Here is a 20,831-nt window from a genome sequence, read left to right as displayed (position 1 = left end):
CCAGGAAGTTGGGGATAATTAGAGGGAATTGAATGAAGGGATGCAGTGAGTGTCCCTGCACAGCATCAGGTCAGCACCAGGCACAAATTAAAGCCTAGGACTAAAGAGTTCAATATCACTACACGTGAACCAGAAAATCTTGAGAATTATTTAAGCAGGCTCATTTTGGATTCCTGATCCAGCGTATTCTCATCTATATGCATTTGTAAAACACTGACATAAGGAAGTAAGGAGTTTTGCAACATTTTCACATTGCTAAAAGAGCAATGTGTAATTGAAGAAATTAAAGCCCAGCTTACTGCAGCTCATACACACAACACTTACCCTAGGGAAGAAAGAGATTAAAAAGTTACAATGGCCTTCAATGTGTTTTCAAAGCTCAAACACCACTTTATCCATTTTTAAACAGCACCAATAAGACAACACAAATGCACAACCAAGAACCAGCAAGTTTTTCTTAATCCCCCCTTATAAACTGCATTTCAGGATACATATTGAAAGAAAAAAAGAAAAAAAAAGAAAAAAGAAAAAAAAAGAAAAAAATATATCTATATTTAAACTCATGGAAGCTATATGGTAGCAAAACTATGTTACTGCACAGACTAACATCTCTGGCCATTAGCAGCCTTCCAACTATGCTGTTATTTTTATGAAGTACTTTGCATCATCATTGGTAATCTAAGCTTTGCAAGTATTTTTAGGAGGTGTTATAAAATAAGTAAAATACAAGTATTTACAGTTTATGAACATGGAGCTTTGCTCTTTGATAAAGGAATTTTATTTGCAGGTTATCAATATAACTTACTGAGGTTAACCTCAGTATTGTTCCATTGCCTGCATACACTACTGAACTACTTTATCAAAAATAAGGCCAGAGAAAAAACATACCTATAAACAAATGGCAAGTGGCAACCAAAAATGTTCTGAAAGAAAAATAAATATTTGAGGAAGTATTACAAAAACACATATAACAGGATGATTCCCATATAATGCAGATTTATGCAAGAAGGTGTTTGACTTTCTTCATTTTGACATTTCCATGCACTTCCACAAAACTTAATCCCAATGCCAGGAAAAACACATTAATTTGCCACCTAACTTTAAGTTTCCGTCCAAGAGGTAAAGAGATACCCAAATACACAGTTAATTCAGGAGCTGGGAACGCACATGACTCCATGGAATCCCCCAGATTTCACATTGCAATGGAGAAGCTTTCTGCAAAGTGACAGTAGTTTTATTTTTACTACTATAGAATTAGCCTCACCAGAACCAACAAAAACAAACTCCAKAAGTCATTCTGCTACTGCAAGCTCCTTGCTGAAGTCTGTATCATACACAAGACCCATTTCACAGCTTGCCTCCCAACGTATAGTGCACCATTCCATACTAAGAACTTTCCTGTATGGAACAGAAGCACAAGGAAACAGGCAGGAATAAAACAAACCTAAACCTTTATTGCCAGTGCATGTCATCTACGAAATAACTGAAAATATTGCAATAAATTGTGAACGGCAAAAGCTTAATTAACACATACATACACACACACGTGTCCCTGAGGAGACAGATGGATGGGATTCCCTAGTGTCCCACCCGATGCAGACCCAGGTCTTCCCACAAGGAGATATTCATGCAGTACAGGGCTGTGTAACCGAGTTGCAAAATATTTTGCCCTGCTCTTCTGTCTCCTTTCAGCACTTCCACACAGGGAAACTGTTATAACCTCTTACACAAGCCGGTGTTAATCAAACCTAAGCAGCAATTAAAATCAGCGACGAGACCGCTTCTGTTTGGTACACTAAGTAAGATCTCAAGCACTGTTTAGACAAAGAAACCTAATCAAACCAGTCATTCTCCTTTTATAGCTCAAATCAATATTACACATTGGAACAACATCCGTTCGTGTAAGTGGATTCACTTTAATTGACCCAAACTGCATAATACTGCTCAGCAAGACAAACCACAATTAGCTCAACCCATAAAATAGGGCTAATGAGTAAATCCTTTGTAAGGTAGTTGAAAAACACCTCCAGTCTTGCCAGCACCAGTGCCAAGAGACAGAACAAAAAGCTTGCAGCATTGAAAAGTCTTGAATTCAAAATCAATTGGTTGCAAAGAAGGTTCGAATTCACTGCTTTGCCAAAAAATACACATCTGAGATCCAAGAAGCCTTTAACAGCTTCATGCTAAAATGCACAGGCCAGCAACACAATAAAACTGCACCTAGCAAGTGCTCAGCATTCAGGCTTTAAAGCTCTATCTGCAAAGATAAATACTGACACACAATTATGGCATTTAACCCCAAAATGAAATAATGGGAGCATTTACACACAGCAAAGCAGAGCTGTGAAAGCCCTAAATAGCATAAATATCACTGAATAAAAATAAACGTGGAAACGTGTATTTCAAAAAAACTAAAATTATGTAAATAAACAAGCCAACCTATGGCATCAGCATTACGAAGATCTCACTTCAAGCTTGCTTTAAAAGCTTATATTCTTTAAGTAGATGGCCTAAACACGCAGTTGTTCGGGGGCCTCTGGTGAGGCAGCTCAGTGCCCCCTTCAAGCACCCTCTTTGGTGGGGAAGAGATACTGGCAGTCCTAGAGAGGGCACTTCAGTGAATATATTCTTCTTTGGTCATGCTCTCACTTACTCTAAAGACAAATTTGTTTTGTAACTTGGGTTTTTTTGAGGTTCTGGAAGTTGGGGGGTAAGGAACCACTTTCATCTCACAAGGACATTGCTATGAGGAAAAGGCTCCCGAGGGCAGCTAGAAGCTGGATCACCAGAACCAGGAGGAAAGGATCAACGTTGCCCCTGCCAGGCAGGGACTATGGACAGGGTGGGAGGCAGCCCAAGCCCTGCAGACACTGCAGGTAGGAACAGAGAGGAAATCACAGAATCACAGAATATTCACGGTTGGAAGGGACCTCTAGAGATCATCTAGTCCAACCTTCCTGCTCAAGCAGSCACACCTAGAGCATGTGGCACAGGGYGGCATCCAGRYGGGTTTTGAAGACCTCCAGAGTAGGAGACTCCACAACCYCCCTGGGCAGCCTGTTCCACTGCTCTGTCACCCTAACAGTAAAGAAGTTSCTCCTCACCTGGAGATGGAACTTCCTGTGCTYCAGCTTGTGGCCATTACCCCTCRTCCTRTCGCTGGCCACCAGTGARAACAGCTTGTCCCCTTCCTCCCTGCATTCTCCCTTCCTGAACTTATACACATTAATCAGATCCCCTCTGAGCCTTCTCTTCTCCAGGTTAAACAGGCCCAGTTCACTCAGCCTCTCCTCGTACGAGAGATGTTCCATTCCCTTAATCATCCTGGTTGCCCTTCTCTGGACCCTCTCAAGAAGCTCCACATCCCTCTTATACTGGGGAGCCCAGAACTGCCCCCAGTACTCCAGGTGCGGCCTCACCAGAGCTGAGGAGAGGGGCAGAATCACCTCCCTTGACCTGCTGGCAACACTCCTCCTGATGCAGCCAGGATCCCATTGGCCTTCTTGGCCACGAGGGCACACTGCTSACTCATGGTTAACTTAGTGTCAACCAGGACTCCCAGGTCCCTCTCCGTGGAGGTRCTTTCCAGCAGGTCSACCCCTAATCTGTACTGATGCCTGGRGTTATTCCTCCCCAGGTGCAGGACCCTGCACTTGTCCTTATTGAACCTCATGAGGTTCCTCTCTGCCCAACTCTCCAGCCTGTCCAGATCCCTCTGGATGGCAGCACAGCCCTCCGGAGTGTCGGCCACTCCACCCAGCTTGGTGTCATCTGCAAACTTGCTCAGGGTGCACTCCATGCCCTCGTCCAGGTCATTGATGAACAAACTGAACAGCACTGGGCCCAGTACTGACCCCTGGGGGACACCACTGGCCACAGGCCTCCAACTGGACTCGGCCCCATTTATCACCACCCTCTGAGCTCTGCCATCCAGCCAGCCCTGGATCCACCGCACCGTACGCTCATCTAGTCCACTCTCCTGGAGCTTCCGTATGAGGATATCATGGGAGACGGTGTCAAAAGCCTTGCTGAAGTCAAGGTAGACAACATCCACGGCTCTCCTCTTGTCCAGCCAGCCTGTCACCCCATCATAGAAGGCCACGAGGTTCATCAGACATGACTTCCCCTTGGTGAATTCCATGCTGACTGCTCCTCAACACCACCTTCTCCTTCATATGCCTGGAGATTCTGTCTAGGATGAACTGCTCCATCACCTTTCCAGGGACAGAGGTGAGGCTGACCGGCCTGTAATTGCCCGGCTCCTCCCTCTTGCCCTTTTTGAAGACTGGAGTGACGTTGGCTCTCTTCCAGTCCTCGGGCACCTCCCCTGCTCTCCAGGACCTCTCAAAGATGATGGAGAGAGGCTGAGCAATAACCTCGGCCAATTCCCCCAGCACTCTTGGGTGCAAATGAAGCCCTCCAGGAGGCCTTTAGCCTCTAGAGCCTCTTCCCAGACCAGAGCAGATCCCCAGCTCCCAGGAGCACAACGGCAGCAACAGCCCCACGAGAGCTCACCCGGGACTGCAGCACAAGCGCTCGCTGTGCTTCACCCTCCGACACAGCAAAGCCTTGCAGGGTGGGCAGAAGCTGCAAGGAAGTATTTTCACACGCAACGCTATCTTCAAAAATCCTTCAGCTTTAACTTTTGGGAGTTTGGTACGTTCCCCAGCAGATTTTCCTCTTGGAAGTCTAAGTAAATTCCTGGTAATACTGAGGAAAGGAAGGAAGCACCACACAGCTTGCATATTGAGCTGTGCCTCAGCAGGGCTTTCAACCAAGAACTACCAGAAGAAATTCAAATACTTAATAGTGCACCTCAAGCCCATACCATATTGGGTTTTTGTTTAACACTAAACTTAGTCAGATCCAGGAAGGTGGGTATAATGGAAAGACCATACAACTAGGTTAAAAAGAAAGGTTTTGTTTTACCAGATATTTTAAGAGRATAAGGTGTGATTATTTAGCAGAAGTTGCTCCATCACAGCTCCTTAACAGTTACTTTGAAGCAGTTCTAGGAAGATCTGCCTATTAATTCTCAAAACAAATGCTCTCTTGCTTTTGCAGATAGTCAACTTGACAGACTCACAGAATGGTTGAGGTTGGAARGGACCTCTAGAGACCATCCAGTCCAACCCCCTGCTCCAGCAGGGACACCCAGAGCACAGGGCGGCATCCAGGTGGGTTGGGAAGATCTCCAGAGAAGGAGACTCCACAGCCTCCCTGGGCAGCCTGTTCCAGGGCTCTGTCACCCTCACAGCAAAGAAGTTCCTCCTCACAGACAAATGGAACTGCCTGGGATTCAATTTACACCCATTGCCCTTTTGTCTTATCACCAGCCACCACTGAGAAGAGCTTGGCCCTTCCTCCCTACATTCCCCCTTCAGGTATTTATACATACTAATCAGATTCCCTCTCCATCTCATCTTCTGTAGGCTAAAAAGGCCCAGTTCACTTGGTCTTTCCTCATACAATAGATGCTCCAGTCCCTTAATCATCTTTGTTGCTCTACTGGACTCTTGTCAGATCCTCTCTAGAAGTTCCACATCTCAATTTGAATAAAAAGACAATAAGTTGTTCACTTCAAAAAAAAATGTTAAGTTTTCCTTTGGAGCAGGAAAGATTTAAAGCTCTACAGGAAGTCTGAAACTAGCTTTTACAGTTTCTTTTTTTTTTTTTTTTTTTTCTCCAATTTGTTCAATACTCAGGTTGAAGAAATGAGATGTGTGGCCACTCTGCATTCCCAGCACCGGCACCAGCATCACAAGCTCTCACTCATGGCATTCGTGCATTGCACACTTGAGCCTTATAAGCATTTTAATAAGACTCTGAGACAGGTCTTTCTCATCCCATTCCTTGATATAGAAACAAGCTTATGGAATACACACGAGGCCTGATTCTTTGTTTTGGTTTCTAAACCATGATGGGTTTTGACAGTTTCAAAAGGGAAGAATATACAGGAGAAAAAATAGTCATTAAAAATATAATATCTATTACATATAATGTTTTAATATATTTATATTTTTAATTACAATATATATTATAAAAATAGATGGAAAAAGTAGCAACAGATCTGGTGACAAAGGTAGGCAGAAGTTACAAAATTTAATGTAGCAGAGATTTAGCTCTTCATTAAGCTAGATACATCTTTCTGGATCCTGTATTTCTAGTGTAACTTAAATTGAGCTCCATTGCACAGCAACRTATCATACGCCGCGGTAGAATGCCCCAAAGTAGCACTTCCACATTAGTTCAGGGCCTGGTAGGAAGCGTGTGACGGGGCCAGGCAGGGGAGGATGGTTTTGTGGGGTCTCCACCACGGCCTGCTTGCATACAGACGGGCAGCAGACACTGCTTCCAGTTCCCCAAGAGAGACCAGGCAGCGAGTCAGAAATTCAACATACAGATTTTATGGTATTTTTACGAAGTCGGCTAAATTCTGGCCCCAAATGAACCATACACTGAGGCAGGAGCACCTCACAACCAAGTTCACTTTACACCATCCATAAACATCACCACACCGAGCCCAGTCTTCCACCACATTCAGCTCCAGCAGTTACCATGAGGCTGGGACGGATCAATGCACTGAASAGACCTGGAGCAAGAGAAACCCAARGGGAAGGAAAATTAACCTTGGGTCACATCAAGCTGATCATCACACCTGCATCCAGCATAACAGACCGGCCAGAGGGGATGGCAGRGCACAGCTAGGCCTTTCTGAAATGTTTAGGGCTTAAAGATTGAATATTAGTATGAAACCAGAACTAAAATAACATAATTCCTAAAATAAAGCTGCCAAAACCACAAGTTATGGGTAAAGTACTTCAACTATCTGAAGCTAACATCAGGTTCTTAAACATGGATTTCTTATGGCTCTGCATCATTTCACATGCATCCATATACACTACCCAGACCTAAAGGCACCTGCATGCATGTGCTCCTGTACATGTATGCACAGGCATTCACATGTGTGGATGCACATACACTCAGATATGTACATATTCATGAGCACGCATGCCCATGTTTATACACATATTGCACTTCTGGGCTCCGAGCACACAAACATGCTGTTAAATAGTCCAAATGTAGAAAAGGAGATAAACAGATAACTCCAAACTGCAAAAMAAGCAGTATTTCATGGTAGGGGTTAGTAACCTGGAGGTTACTGGGAGGCTGCCCAGGGAGGCTGTGGAGTCTCCTTCTCTGGAGATCTTCCAAACCTGCCTGGATGCCGCCCTGTGYCCCGTGCTCTGGGTGTCCCTGCTGGAGCAGGGGGTTGGACCGGGTGATCTCCACTGGTTCTCCAATGAAATCAACATACAGAGGAAAACTTTTCCAAGGTGTTAGAATCATCCATTGTATTGCAGGACACATTCACACCTTCTACATAAAACCTGTCCTAGCTCTTCGACCCTCAGAAGTCCTGTTTCAAAAGAACTCAAGGCAACTTTTGAGATTCTCTAACACAGATGCCAGGATGCCAACTATAAAGACTTTTAATCAGAGAAAGCCCCGAGCCAGCTTGCTCTGGGMAGTGGAAGCACAATAAGCCAGAAATCCCATGAAACCCACTTGTTAAGCACCTTTTCAGAACACAGCTACCTTTTAAAGAAGGTGACTTTTAGCAACAACTCATCACTGCCCATGGCATAAGCATAGTCACATCTATATGATCCATTTGACAATCATTTGGGCCTGATGCAAGAAACATCAAGGAAGCAGAGAGCAGGTTTTTAAGTCATAAACCTGCTAGCTTTGAATGACAAAAGTGCCTCATAGATCCCAAAAGTGTTTCCATCCCTGTATTCACAAAAGCTTAGGTAGATTTTACACAGCACCGCATTGACTACAGAAGACCAGATAAGCAAATGCATGAAACATCACACGTGGAAAAGCTCAGTCTGTAAAGGACCAGATTTAGACAGCAACGAGGACCCAAGGCCTCTAATAAAGCAGATGTGCAAAGCTGAATTACGGGAGGGCATTTTCCAGAGCTGGTTACCAGACCAGGTGCGTTACTGTTGGGTGCCCAGAATCTTTAACCAGGCAGAAGGGAAAGAACAAGCGGCTCTTGGGCTGTTTCACTTTAGTGCCACGCTTGTAAGCAAGCATTTTTAACCATGTTCATTAGTGCACTGTGCTGGCCTCGTTCCATCCTTACACAGGGTTTATAGTTCTTATTTCACAATCTGTAGGGCGGTGCATATCTGGCATAATGCATTATTGCAGCTATACACCTGAAATAATGTTCAGGGAGGGATCACCACATCCCTAAGGACCATGCAGSACCCACCACATGGGCAGGAAGGGGCAAGTGAATCTATGCTGAAATATCTGACTTGAAAAGACCTTGGTTGGTCTGGAACAAGATGGGCGACAAGTTCATTCCTACAGGCCAAACGTCATCTCATCCTTCGGAGAGCTCTGCMACAGCTACATTGCCAGAACTCTGAAATTTTACATGACCCCAGGAAAATCCACGCTCTACTTTCAGGCTACCAAGTAGTCTCCATTGCTGTTTCTCAGTCTATTCCATATTGACTTCCAAAGGCAGCGGATATAACTCAACGACTGCAGCCTTTTCCACCGAGGGATAATATCTACACTACAAGCAGCAGAATTATCATAGAATCACAGAATCCTTAAGGTTGGAAGAGACCTCTAGAGCTCATCCAGTCCAATCCTCCTGCTCCAGCAGGGACACCCAGAGCACGGGGCGGCATCCAGGMAGCTTGGGAAGATCTCCAGAGAAGGAGACTCCAGAGCCTCCCTGAGCAGCCTGTTCCAAATGCACGAGCAGAATGTGTGGAGCATCAGAGCATTCTTAGCTACAGAATTCTGCTGTCTAGCCTCCAAAAAGCTTAAATATAGTCCTTGTTTCAATAAACAATTATTGGAAAAGCGTCAGTTCTTCTCCCATACCTACATGGTCGCTTTTATAAGTTCTTCAGATCTTTTTGAGGAGGGAAATAAACAAAATGTTCCTGCTTTTCATACTTGAGGTATTAAAAGCTTAAATATGGAATCACTATCAAACTTAACTATGTCACCTATAACCTCATAGGTAACACATTATAACTATAAATACACATTGTAACTACACATATACACATTGTAACTACAAATTATAATAAATGTATTCAAACCCTTACCCGGTACATTACATTTACAAGGTACATTTACATGGTGAAATAGATTATTCCAATTTAATGACTGCATAAACTTTTACATTCTTCACTCAAAATGTAGACAATATTTACAAGTGTAACAGACTGGCTCAACAGTATGGATGATTTTATAAGAGACTGGAATAAACTTTGATAAAGAACTTCATGTTAAATTTAATTTTGAGAAAATCCAAGGCGCCTGGAATCTCCATAGCACAGTGACACACATGTCCAACGCTCCTGACTAAATCCTCTTTCCTTTTAGCATCCAGGGTTTTTTCCTACCTGCTAAATAAAGTCACATTCCCTGCTGACAGCCAATGATTGGTTTACCTCCAGCTCCAGGGGGTTTCGCCATCAGTCCTTTAAGCAGCTTTGACAGTTTAACCTGCTGAGCTCACAGCACCCAAGGGAGGGTCTTGCTTGCAGTTTTCCTTCTGATGCTGCTGACCGCTAATACTGACTCCGCAGATAATGGATTTCAATAACAGCCTCCCACAGGTTAACACTTTGGGTACCAGCCAGGATGCTGCTTTAATTAACTTAATACATGAAGGTCGCAGTTTGGCRGAAAGTTGCATTACGTTTGACAGTGCTCGCGATGCAGGGAAGAGTAACACAGTCCCACAGCTCCAAAATAAGTTTGCCTGGAGACAGCCRGCCAGCTTGGGGATTTTCTGTAACGTTTCAATTTCTTTCAATTAGCTCAGTTATTAGCTGCAGCTCCCCTACGCAGGGATTTTTCCAGGTTAACTGATATTTCACTGCAGATATGGAGTGGATGCCTCGCTGTGCTGAGCCTGGACAGGTCTACCCACCACAGGTGGAGTCCTTGGGGAGTCCTGGGGGAAGAGATCAGCACCTGCCACTTCCTCATGCTGGGTAGCGTTAACATTAACAGCTCGCCAAAACATAAAATTTGACTTTACTCTGAAAAATTCAGCTAAAAACATCCATTCAGCTGGATGCTTTTAATGGAAAGCAATCTGTAGTTACTGAAAGCATGTGATGCAGTGCAGCCTGGAGAGGCACGTGCTTAAATGTGCATTTCAGACCACGTGCTCAGCCTTGCAGCGCAGCGCGCAGAAAACAGCACCCACTTCAAACAGTTGAGCAGCAATGGGCTACCCGAGACACAGTAGCTACTTTACCTGAAAAACACCTATTTAGGTTTTGTTTTTTTTTAAAGTACACAGTATGACAGACACTCTACGGAGTAATAATGAAGCAGCATGGGAGCCATTTAATATTTTCCTTGATTAACTCATTGCCTGTCCAGTTCTCACATGTCATAATTGTTGTAATTCCCACCGTCCCCACAGTCAACACAAGCTTCTCCATTAGTGCACAACTCCCAGGCGAGCCCTYGCTAATGCTAAGTGATTCCCTCCAGCCTCCTGCCCCTCTACCACAGGCTCCCCAATTAAATCTAATGTCTCTGATGAGCCATATTAATAGGGACAAATTCCTGTCAGGGATTGGAGCCCACTCGCCTTCAAAGAGGGAGAAAAGGAAATCAAGAAGCTGATAAACATAGGGGAAAAAATCATATATATAAGAATACCAGCCTAATATAGCAGCTTTTCCCATGAGACTAATTATAAAACTTGATCACCTGTCACAGGTATACTTTTCTTGAAGGTACTTGGGAGACTTGGCACACACATTTGCTGATAAATGCAGATGAGTAAATTAACATCCTAATAACTGAAAAGYGAACACGTGAAACAGCTTTTCTACCAGTTCATTATAATCAGCAATACCTGATCACACGGGATCACAGCCACCAAACCCCTCAGATCCCCAGCTATTGACTAGGGCACAGGTACAGTAAGGGAGGGATTATTCCCAGTGCCCCAGCATTTCTGGAGCCAGTAACCGTGCCCRCGTGCACGGGCCTGGGCTCCGTTACAACAACACTTCAGTGCTGACCCACAGACTCCTCCAACCTTTTGAGAGCAGCATTTTAGTTTCTTACCACACCCGCTGCGGCATCACAGATCATACAGGAAGGGCCATATTCTCAAGCATCACACTTACAATGCCAAGTACCTTAAGGATATACAAGGACCTATCAATATACCAAATCTATAGAAAACAATTTATTTTCCATCATTTTTTCCCATTACGGGGGCAGGAGAGGAATCTAACCTTTTCAATATGCACCTGAATTCCTTCATATCCTTTAGCTCCAGCTTGACACTAGTTGGAAGCCACTATTTAGGTGGCATGGAAATTAGGATATCTCTCCCCAGCTTGCACACTGCCCCCAGAGCTGATGCTGTCCCCTTAGGAGGCACAAGGCTTGCACACACACTCAAGTATCCTTTAGCAGCTCTAAAGACGCTTGCAAGCGCACAAATAAATTATAAAATATCCAAATAACCCCCATGGAATTTTGCTAAGCTCCTCCCCAAGGTCTTCACACCCTGGATCTTAGACCACCACGCTTCATCTTCATTTACCTGCTCATTAGCTCCCACATTGGTCAGCTGGAAACAAACACACACTAATTCTTTGGACATCACCACATCCTGGGAGCCCTCCCTGGGCAGCAGGGAGAAGTCACTGAAGATAGGCAGGATAATACCCTGATAAACTAAAATAAATATAAATTTTAAATAGGATAAACTAAAATAGCCTGATAAACTAAAATAAAATAATCCTGAAATCCTAAAATTTCCCCTCCCCTCAGTGGGAATGGCCATGTGCTCGGGCAGGACACGTCCCTGTCTCCATCTCTCTAGGGAAGCCCGGGCTGAGCAGCACAAACAGCAGGCCCCGAGGGCAAGAGGCAGCTCATTTCCAGGGAATTTCTTGCCTTTGCTTTAGCACAGAAGGTGTCAAGTATTCATATACTCAACCATGGGTGCATATGCTGGCAGAAAAGGACAGGTTTAATGCAAGACCCTTTATACGTCTTGAGGGATCAAGTGAAATAAACATCTCTACATTCTTTGGAAGAGGGAAGATCTGTAATCACTTATTTTAAAAGATAATAAACCTGCCTAAACTTGAGTTCAGCTTGATGATCGAAACATCCTTCCTGCTGCAATATAAAAGCAATTGGAGCTCTGAAAGACATTAATTTTGAAACTCTTCATAGGCAGTTGGCTTTTCCCATGACAAGCATGCGAGCAGGATTTCTGCTCAGATGATTAATCAGTTTGGAAAAAAAGTCAAGTAGCAAAAAAGCTTCCTTCTCAGAAAGGGCAAAACCTGTAATAGTGATCATATGCTTTAATTCAGCAGCTGGGAACATATATGACAGTTCAGTATTTGAAGGCTTTCTTAAAGCCTATCTTCAATCAAACTTTACATTGCCCCTATATGCTAGAGGACTACTATTGCTTGGCCAAAAAAATCCTTGACAGCAGCATCACTTCTTGAATTCCACTAGTCCAAACAAAAGCTTTCAGGATTCACACAAATCTATACTTACTCTTGCTTGCCAAGTTGGCAAAGAAAATTCCCTGCAGAAAGAAAAATTGGCAAGGAAGCAGGCTTGACTGCTGGGAGAAATACCAAGTCAATACTTTGAAAAACTTCATCTACCTCGCAAAAGCTTCATCTTTATTGTACTGAAATTCTCTTCTAAGAAAACTACGGTATTTCCTCGGAAGAAAAAAAAGGGTAAAAAGTAATTAGCAGCACTGCAAAAAAAACTCAATATCTAGTAATTTGTCAGACCTAAACTCCACAGATAATTAACAAGAGGCACAAAATCAAACTTGCAACATAATTTAACCCCTTTTCAGGACTAATCCTAAAAACTCGTTTAAACTGTTCACCGAGTAGAAATGAAATACAAAAACTTCCATTGTAACCGCAACAAAAAAATGTGTTTACCTTTAAAGTTTAGTTTATTCTACAAATGAATCAAAGAGCTGCAAATCTTCCACCTACCATCCCCCTTCTATGCACTTCATTTGCAGAAGTGAGACACTTAAAGCAGCCATGGACCCTCTGCATCAAAATAAAAACACTAAAATGAGGAAAAAGCCTTGGAGCTACAAGGAAAGCAGCACCTTGCTGGAAGCCTGGGAAAGGGAAGGCCAGGCAGGCAGAGCAGCTCCTTAGGTGACGGGAGCAGCCAGGAGCAGGCGGTGCCCGCCTGGATCCAGATCCTCCCACCACATCCTCCTTTGGGATGGGCGGGATGGAGGGCGCTGGCCTTGGCCACAGTGTCCCAAGCCGGGAGCCAAGGGCCACTGCTCTCACTGGCCACCCCCTTCCCTGGCTTTCAGCCCCGTTGAGCAAGAAGCCCCACATGGAGGCCCSTTGGGATCCTTTCCTGGATCCTTGGGGTACAAGCAGACAGCTCAGGAAAATACCCCGGCCAGCCCACGCTGGCAAGGCCTCAACATGCCCCACAGCAGATCTGCTGCAGCCTGAAACCAAGGTATTTTTTAAGCTTAAGGCCAGATTTGTGTTGGTCTTCAACACAGAACACAACTATTCACCTCCCAAGAGCTCAAGCATTAGGTTAGGCAATAGGCACCTGAAATGACGAGATGCAGCCTCCAGCAGCTACTCCACACAGCACATTTGTGTCATTAGCTCTTTCCCAAGGTAATTTTTKCAAGTTCCCATTTACTCAAACGAAAATTCAGGTGAGCAATTTMATTTTCTCCTGGGTTCAGCAGCGTTTCTACTAACGTCACGCTTCCACTATCAGCAACCAGAAGAACTGCGGGTTAAGAGCAACAGCTGTTCCTGGTCGCACCAGGCTGAAGCACAGAAGGTTCCAAACAGCTGAAGCACCACGTGTGAGCTTGGAAAAGGGGTAAGCACATGAGCCAAAAGGGTCYGCAAAACAGCACAGGAATGTCTGCACCATAAGCAAAGAGTTACTATGTAGCTTCCTTAACWTCATCCTTCAAATTTTGCATTTAAATTCTACGGTTAAGAGAAATAACTGGAGGCTCACATGCGCTCCCTCCTCCTTAGAACTTTAATTCTCARTCACATCTGTATTTTGATTCTATTTGCGTATGCCAAGAAAAACCCAACTTGAAGAACGATTTCCTCAAATCTGAGCCTGATGATTGTCACGAGTGACAGGTTATTTTAAAATCTTCTCCAGYCAAAGCACAGACCATGCATCGGTTCAAAGTACTCCAGGTATCTGTGAAAAGGCATCCATCTTCCTGTCAAATATGAAGCCATAAGTGAAAGATGTTTCTCAACTGCGGCACTTGCAGAGCCAAAGACCCTGCCCTGCTCATTTTTCCTCTGGAATTCAAGGTCTTCCTCTGCCACTGCTGCCAGAAGCTGCTCCCAGCCTTCCTGCCCAGCCAGCTTTGCCTTCTCTAGCAGGGCAAGCAGAGCATCGGCCCCAGTCAACCCAGCCTGTCGAGAAATTACTCTCCACATCTCCAAAATGTGACTTGTGTCACCTTGTCCTCCCTACACTAGRACAGCAAAAAATCCTTCCAACTGCCATGAATCCCAGATTCTGCAACCTTCAGGTGTCTCCTAGTTTTCCAAAAGCAGCTCCAGGTACTTCCCGATGGGGTCTGTCTGCAGGAAGGCCACAGCTGGCCACTGCTGCCCTCCTGCAGCAGGATCCCAACACCAGCTCTGCYGCTGGACACTGGCTTTATGGAGCGGGAGACAGCCCCCGAGTGGCACAGCTTGGAAGGAAGCACCAGAGTTGCCTCCATCATGCTATCCCCACAATTCCTCAGCATCCATCAGGGATACCTCCCACCTCAGCATCTGGACTGCACAAACCCTCCTCAGCAGATTAGCACTCGTGTTGAGATGCTCTTGCCCCACTCTGTGCGGTCAAACTCATTCCTCTCGGCCCTGAGAGGATCCCCGTGGTCACAGAAAGCCAAAGCCCTGAGGCACCAACTATGCAAAAACRAAGTGACCCAAGCGACACCCGCTCCCATCCAAGCCTTCCTCTGCCAACAGGATGAAGACTCCGGAGCCACTGACCATTGCTCAGAGACCTCTATTTTTGCACACTCAAGGCCACCCTACCGATATCCCYAGCACCCACAATAATTGAGGGACCAGCCAAGCCTCAGCTGCCSCTGCACAGCCTCCTGCATCCAGGCCAATGTGCCACAAGCCATGAGGGAGATATCAAGTGCAGGCAGCACATGAGGGCTCCCCAGGAGCCAACAGGAGGGAGTCTCCAGTCTGTGTCCCTGCCTTTTCCTCTTGGTGCCAACACAAGCAGAATCAGCTGACTCTGAACCAGAAGAGAAAAGCTGTTCCTCTGAGGARGAACAGAGGAAAAGCTGCTTACTCTGTTCTGCAAACACACACCTGCATTTTCTCCCACAGGCAGAGGCCACAGCATTCCCCATCTCAGGAATCTCATCGTTTGGCAGGATCTCAGCTCAGCGGGTTCTCCGCAAACGACCTGTCAATCTGCTGCCCATGGGGCCCCGCTGCTTCCGTCCTGCAGCCCCACACCCTGCAGCTCAGCACCCTGACCCCACCACACGAGGCCTCTTTGCCCCCAACCCAACTCCAGGGAGAAGCACCTGGCACTCGCTCCAGCCCAAGACATGGATGGCTGCACCCTCCCTCCATCCACACGCTATTAAATATTAATCTTACCAGCCAGCCCATGCTGATGATTAACACATGTTCAGCCACTCAAACATTTCTCTCCTAGCTATAATAYAGCGTAAGGAAACATGAGGCCAGTGAGCAATTTTTGCAGTCCCAACTTTTAACATTATTTCCAAAGAGCATTGGTTGGGAATACAGTGTTGATTTCAACATGGAAAAGTATCTATAAGTTTTATTCARAGAGAAGCCACAGAGACATATTTTAAGCTCTTCTGACCTGATGCTAAATGTAAAAGCCCAGTGTGATGCAGTTTTGATGATCCTYCAAGAGAGGATCAGAGATCAGAAAAGTTCTTGCATTCACCCAACATGCACCTTCACTACAAACATATGCCCAGAAACAGCACTCAGATACCCACAGATGTTTACACAAATGTTATTAGTGAGGGAACAAAAGGCAAAGCAAGCACTCCCTGCAGTGTTTGGTGCTGTATCCCACAGAAGGTTAGCAAGAAAAGCTTAATTTAAACCTTGTGATACTCCACTAGAGCATCACTACTCTCCTCCTTGAGACATGTCTGCACTGCTCAAAGCTACTTAAGCCTAAAGCCAGTAATAAGATATGCAGATTTTCCGTCACCAGCTATGAATGATTAATGAATAAAACTTAATACCCAAACTACATCTGCTTCCCAGGCCTTTTAAAAGCATCCTTCACAATCTCCACTACTTAACGTCATGGTAAAGCGTTCAGGAAAGAAACAGGGCAAATATCAAGCACTCGGTGCCACACATCTGGAAAGCAGCGTGCTGTTCAAGAGCACACAACAAGTCACTCAGCAGCAGAAAGCTAAAACCACCTCTTCTAACTCTCTAGGGATCATCACTGCCAAGGTAAATAAAGAAATACAGTGATACAGGCACAGCAACAGCTCACCTGATCCTTGAGGAAGGGATTGCTGCACGCTGAGATGACGGCCCATCATACAGAGAACCAGCCAACAGCATCAGGAAGATCTTTGGGTCGCTCCTGGTTTCATGCCACGAAACCCAGGGAGCACCAGTGGCCGGGGCCAGGCTCTCATTCCCAACCAGGATCTTATCTGTGGGAATCCAGCAGCTGCCTCCGCTGCCGYTCACGCTGCCCTGCTGCAGGGAGCCCCTCTCCAACAGCTCTGTGACCGCGGGACGGAGCGCGACGCGCGCTCGCTTCGACACAGCCCCGCTCCCTGATTATTATCCGATACCACAAACGTGCAGAGGGAAAGGGAAACCAAGCTCTTTTTAGAAGATAAGCACCACACACCCGGATTTGTATTATTTTTCAAGGGTTTTTAAGGGTCAAAGAAGGAAGCATACATGTCTCCTTTAATCTGGCAGCTCCAACAGACTGTTCATGTGGAATAAAGCATGGGAAGAACATGCTCCCCCTTCTCCCTTTCCCACACACCCCTTTCCAAAGCGCTCTCATTCACTGCCCCCAACAGGTACCACCAGTGCCTGCTTTACACATTCATCCTTCACACTTCAGAAAACCACACGTGGCTTGAGGTAGAGAACAAAATKATAAATTACAAGGCTGAGAACAAAATCCTAAGAGGCTGATCTCAGAGATGCTCCCTGGGAAGTGCTGCAGACAAGGGAGGTCYTTTCACGAGCTGTGGGCCATGGGCTTATCTACAGCTAAGCCCACATTAAAGTTGAGCTCTAGGAGCTGCCTGCAAGAGTCACTTGCCCTGCCTTTCAAGGAGACCATATTAAAGGTCCACAGGCAACCAGCACCTAAACACCAGCCTGCTAGGAGGCTAGAATAAACCACAGCATAGCAAACACCCAAGTGCTAATAAATGGCACCCGAGACCACGGGATTAGCATCGCAAGAGGAAAGCAAAGCCTGACCTACAGGACACACATTCCTAGCAGCAATCCAGGACAAGTAGCTATTACTCTGCAGAAATCACCAATACTGCTCTTGCTCCCTAAATCTGAGCAAGTAAGCAAGAGGTATGCAGGTTTTTTTTTTTTTTTTAATCAAAAAACAAAATGATCCACTGCTAGTTTTTGTTAGATATTTCAGAATGCAACTTCACTCTGAAAATTAACTGAAAAGATTTGTAAGATGCTTCAGAACCCCCTTTTTGGCTGCAGTTTCAAGCTTTTCCAGCTAACATTAACATTCAGCASAACTGCTATCGTAACTCGCAATGAGGATCTGAAATCAGGCAGTCCTGTGAGCAAAAGCCTTGCTAACTGCAAGCATGAATCCTTAGCCACACATTAAAAGACAAAGTAAAAATCAGATGCATCGTGCTTATCACTTAAGTTGATCAAAGAAGCACCAAAGTAAAAGTTTTGTAACATTCACTATTTTAAGGTCTATATAGCACTRGGGGAAAAAATAGGTCAAATATTACTTCGATTTTTCATCATTCTTGCTTATTCAGGCACTCAGGACCGTTCCTGTCACCCCATGCCCACATAGCTCGGAGGTTTAGTTTTGATCCTAGCAATACACTCCATTTTAGGGCCAATCACAGCGGAGCTGCAACCAGTCCAAGATGACAGTATAATATCCAAATGTATGAGGGTATAACTACTTAACACCTTCCCCCCTTAATATGAAATATTTCCTTATTCATTTTCCTTGCAATATCTAGGGTATCCTGCCTCTAAAAAAGAGAAAGTGAAAAATAATTTATACATAAAGCAGTCACTTAGAGAAAAACCTAAAACTGAAACTTTTATTAAAATTCAGTGCCAGTTTATGTGCACTTGTTTCTAATGTGATGCTGGCCTAACACCTCAAAGCTTAATTTGAGGAGTCCACTCATTCTAAGGAATTTAATGTGACAAATTTTGCCACACTTTTTTCACATTAAGAACTTCTTCTCCGAGGTGGAAACATGATCTCTTTCCATGTTTTTCCCATCTGTACAAGACAAATTTGGAAGACATAGCAAAGTCTGTTTTCAAGATCATTATATAGAGAAACTCATGAATTTAATCATCAAAGGATGCTAATTACCCACTACAAACAATTCACTGTTAATAAAACAGAAAAATAACCTCATTCATATTTTTAAATAGTGCTATCTTGCTGCAAACAAACAGATCAAAGAGCTCTTTGGGGCCAGACAACACATATCCTAAAAGCCAACATCCATAAGACACACTGATGCAGTTATCCTATCCTATAGCCTATCAGTTGTTTCCACAAGTTTTCCTTCCTTCTTTCCTCTGTCCCTGTCTCCAGCCACGTGCCCTCAATACCTCTCTYGCTCTAGGGTTCACGAAGCCCCACAGCAAGGCACTCAGCTTACAGATCCAGGAACTTTCTTTTCTTGCAGTGTTTTCAGAAGCAGCCTCGAGGAACCACTACAAGGTTGCACAYAGAGTGGAGCCAAGTGAACAAGCCATTAAGGATGAGCACATCATGACAATGTTTTGGTCAGTGTTGAATTCCATGAAAAACATTATATGTAGCACCTACCTGCCCATCTCAATCAAAAATTACATAGGATCTCCAAAAAAAAAAAAAAAGGACCATAACAGGCACACGTGGCTTTGAGACCATTCACCAATACAAACACAGGTTTGGGCCAACAACGATCCAACGACCACTAGCAACGACCACTGACACAGAAGCAACCAGTGACAGCGAAACTTGAAGCAGTGTCCTCAAACACTCCTGGTTTCAAGGAGAACCTTCTGCTCTCCCCCTATTCCTATGGGGGAGGCAAGTCTGCCAAACTGGAATCACAGAATCACAGAACGGCTGAGGTTGGAAGGGACCCCTAGAGATGATCCAGTCCAACCCCCTGCTCCAGCAGGGACACCCAGAGCACGGGGTGGCATCCAGAAGTCCTGCAGCTTTAGGCACCTTGAGCCCACTGCCTGGGCTCCAATGCTGAACAGAGGTGCCTGAACTCCAACAGGTTCTAGGTACCTAGGTACCGTGTCCAAGCACTGCAGACTGCAAGACAGCAGAAGCCGGCTGTCCTAGTCCCACTCACCCTCCCTCTGTAAGACACTACCTTGAATTGAGTGCTAAACCACCAGGGGAATGTTAACCAACCCATCTGGAGAACTGGCAATGAAATATCTCAGTACAAAACAAAGAAAGGGCCCGTCCAAGGGTAGTTAGAGCAGTTAGGCTGCATTAGCATTAAGTTCACATAGGCAAGCTTGAAGTTGATCTCAGTCAGTGCCACTTGAAAACATTTGTTTGCACCACACATCTTAATGTTCAGCTGCCTCCTTCCAAAGAACGTTTTCCAGGTTCAGGGAAAATATCCTGAGAAAAGTTTGCAGGATGATACGTAAACCAAGCTACATCCTTTTACTACTCAGTGTTGAAACTTAAGTCAAACTCCAGAAAAAAATGACAATCTTGCTTATCCATCTCATAATACTTGAGAGGACTGTGGGTACGTCTGTTTCAAAGGTCATAAACATATTTCACATCCAATCACCGCATAAAACGTATGCCCAGTCTTTAGCAGGCAGAACTTTTACCCTATCAAGCCTTGAGGAGCCCACTGAGCTGCAGATCAYCCCTGCATTCCTCCTCACAGCCAATGAAGCTCAAATACTCACTCACTGCCAGGCTCTCCCACTCACCTGGTTAGGACACGGTCCTAGCTGTAACACAGGAACATTTTCAAAAACAAGGAAACAACCTGAGAGGTGAAGGAAGAGCAGAACTCCAACTGCACTCCTTTCCCTAGTGCCCCCTGGGCTTGCTTCAGCACATCCCTATTTTGTACATCTTCAAGGGAATTGCTCCTGGTGCTGTATGTGGAGGCAAAGGGCCTATTCTATAGATCCTAGGTGCCCATYTAGGGATCAGGCATTTGAGCAATACATTGAAGTGAAACCTCTCCTAAGGTTACTCAAACATAAGCTTCCAGGGAGTCTCCAGCAGGCAAGGGAGACTAAACGCTCCAATCTCTAGTTTCATAGAAAATGAGAAGAAAGTTTTGTGTACCTTCAAAAAGACAATACAGAAAAAAGACTGTCCAAGCTCCCATTTGTTAAGGGGCTCTATAATTATGAGCTAGTTACCAGTAAAGATAGCTACGGAGTCTGAGTAAGTAAGTGTCCACAAAAAAAAAAAAAAAAAAAAAAAAAAAA

General features: G+C 44.8%; 1 protein-coding gene across 2 annotated transcripts in view; it reads right to left on the bottom strand.

Annotated features, from left to right (window-relative positions):
• Positions 1-20,831, bottom strand: part of PCCA (propionyl-CoA carboxylase subunit alpha) — a 252,797-nt gene that overhangs the window by 218,199 nt on the left and 13,767 nt on the right. The gene's annotated exons all lie outside the window — the stretch shown is intronic.

This window comes from Nothoprocta perdicaria, unplaced genomic scaffold (genome assembly GCF_003342845.1).
Source record: "Nothoprocta perdicaria isolate Ctin4 unplaced genomic scaffold, notPer1 scaffold_208, whole genome shotgun sequence".
Classification (NCBI taxonomy): domain Eukaryota; kingdom Metazoa; phylum Chordata; class Aves; order Tinamiformes; family Tinamidae; genus Nothoprocta; species Nothoprocta perdicaria.
The sequence above is the reverse complement of the archived record's forward strand: the minus strand, read 5'-3'. Positions and strand labels throughout refer to the sequence as shown.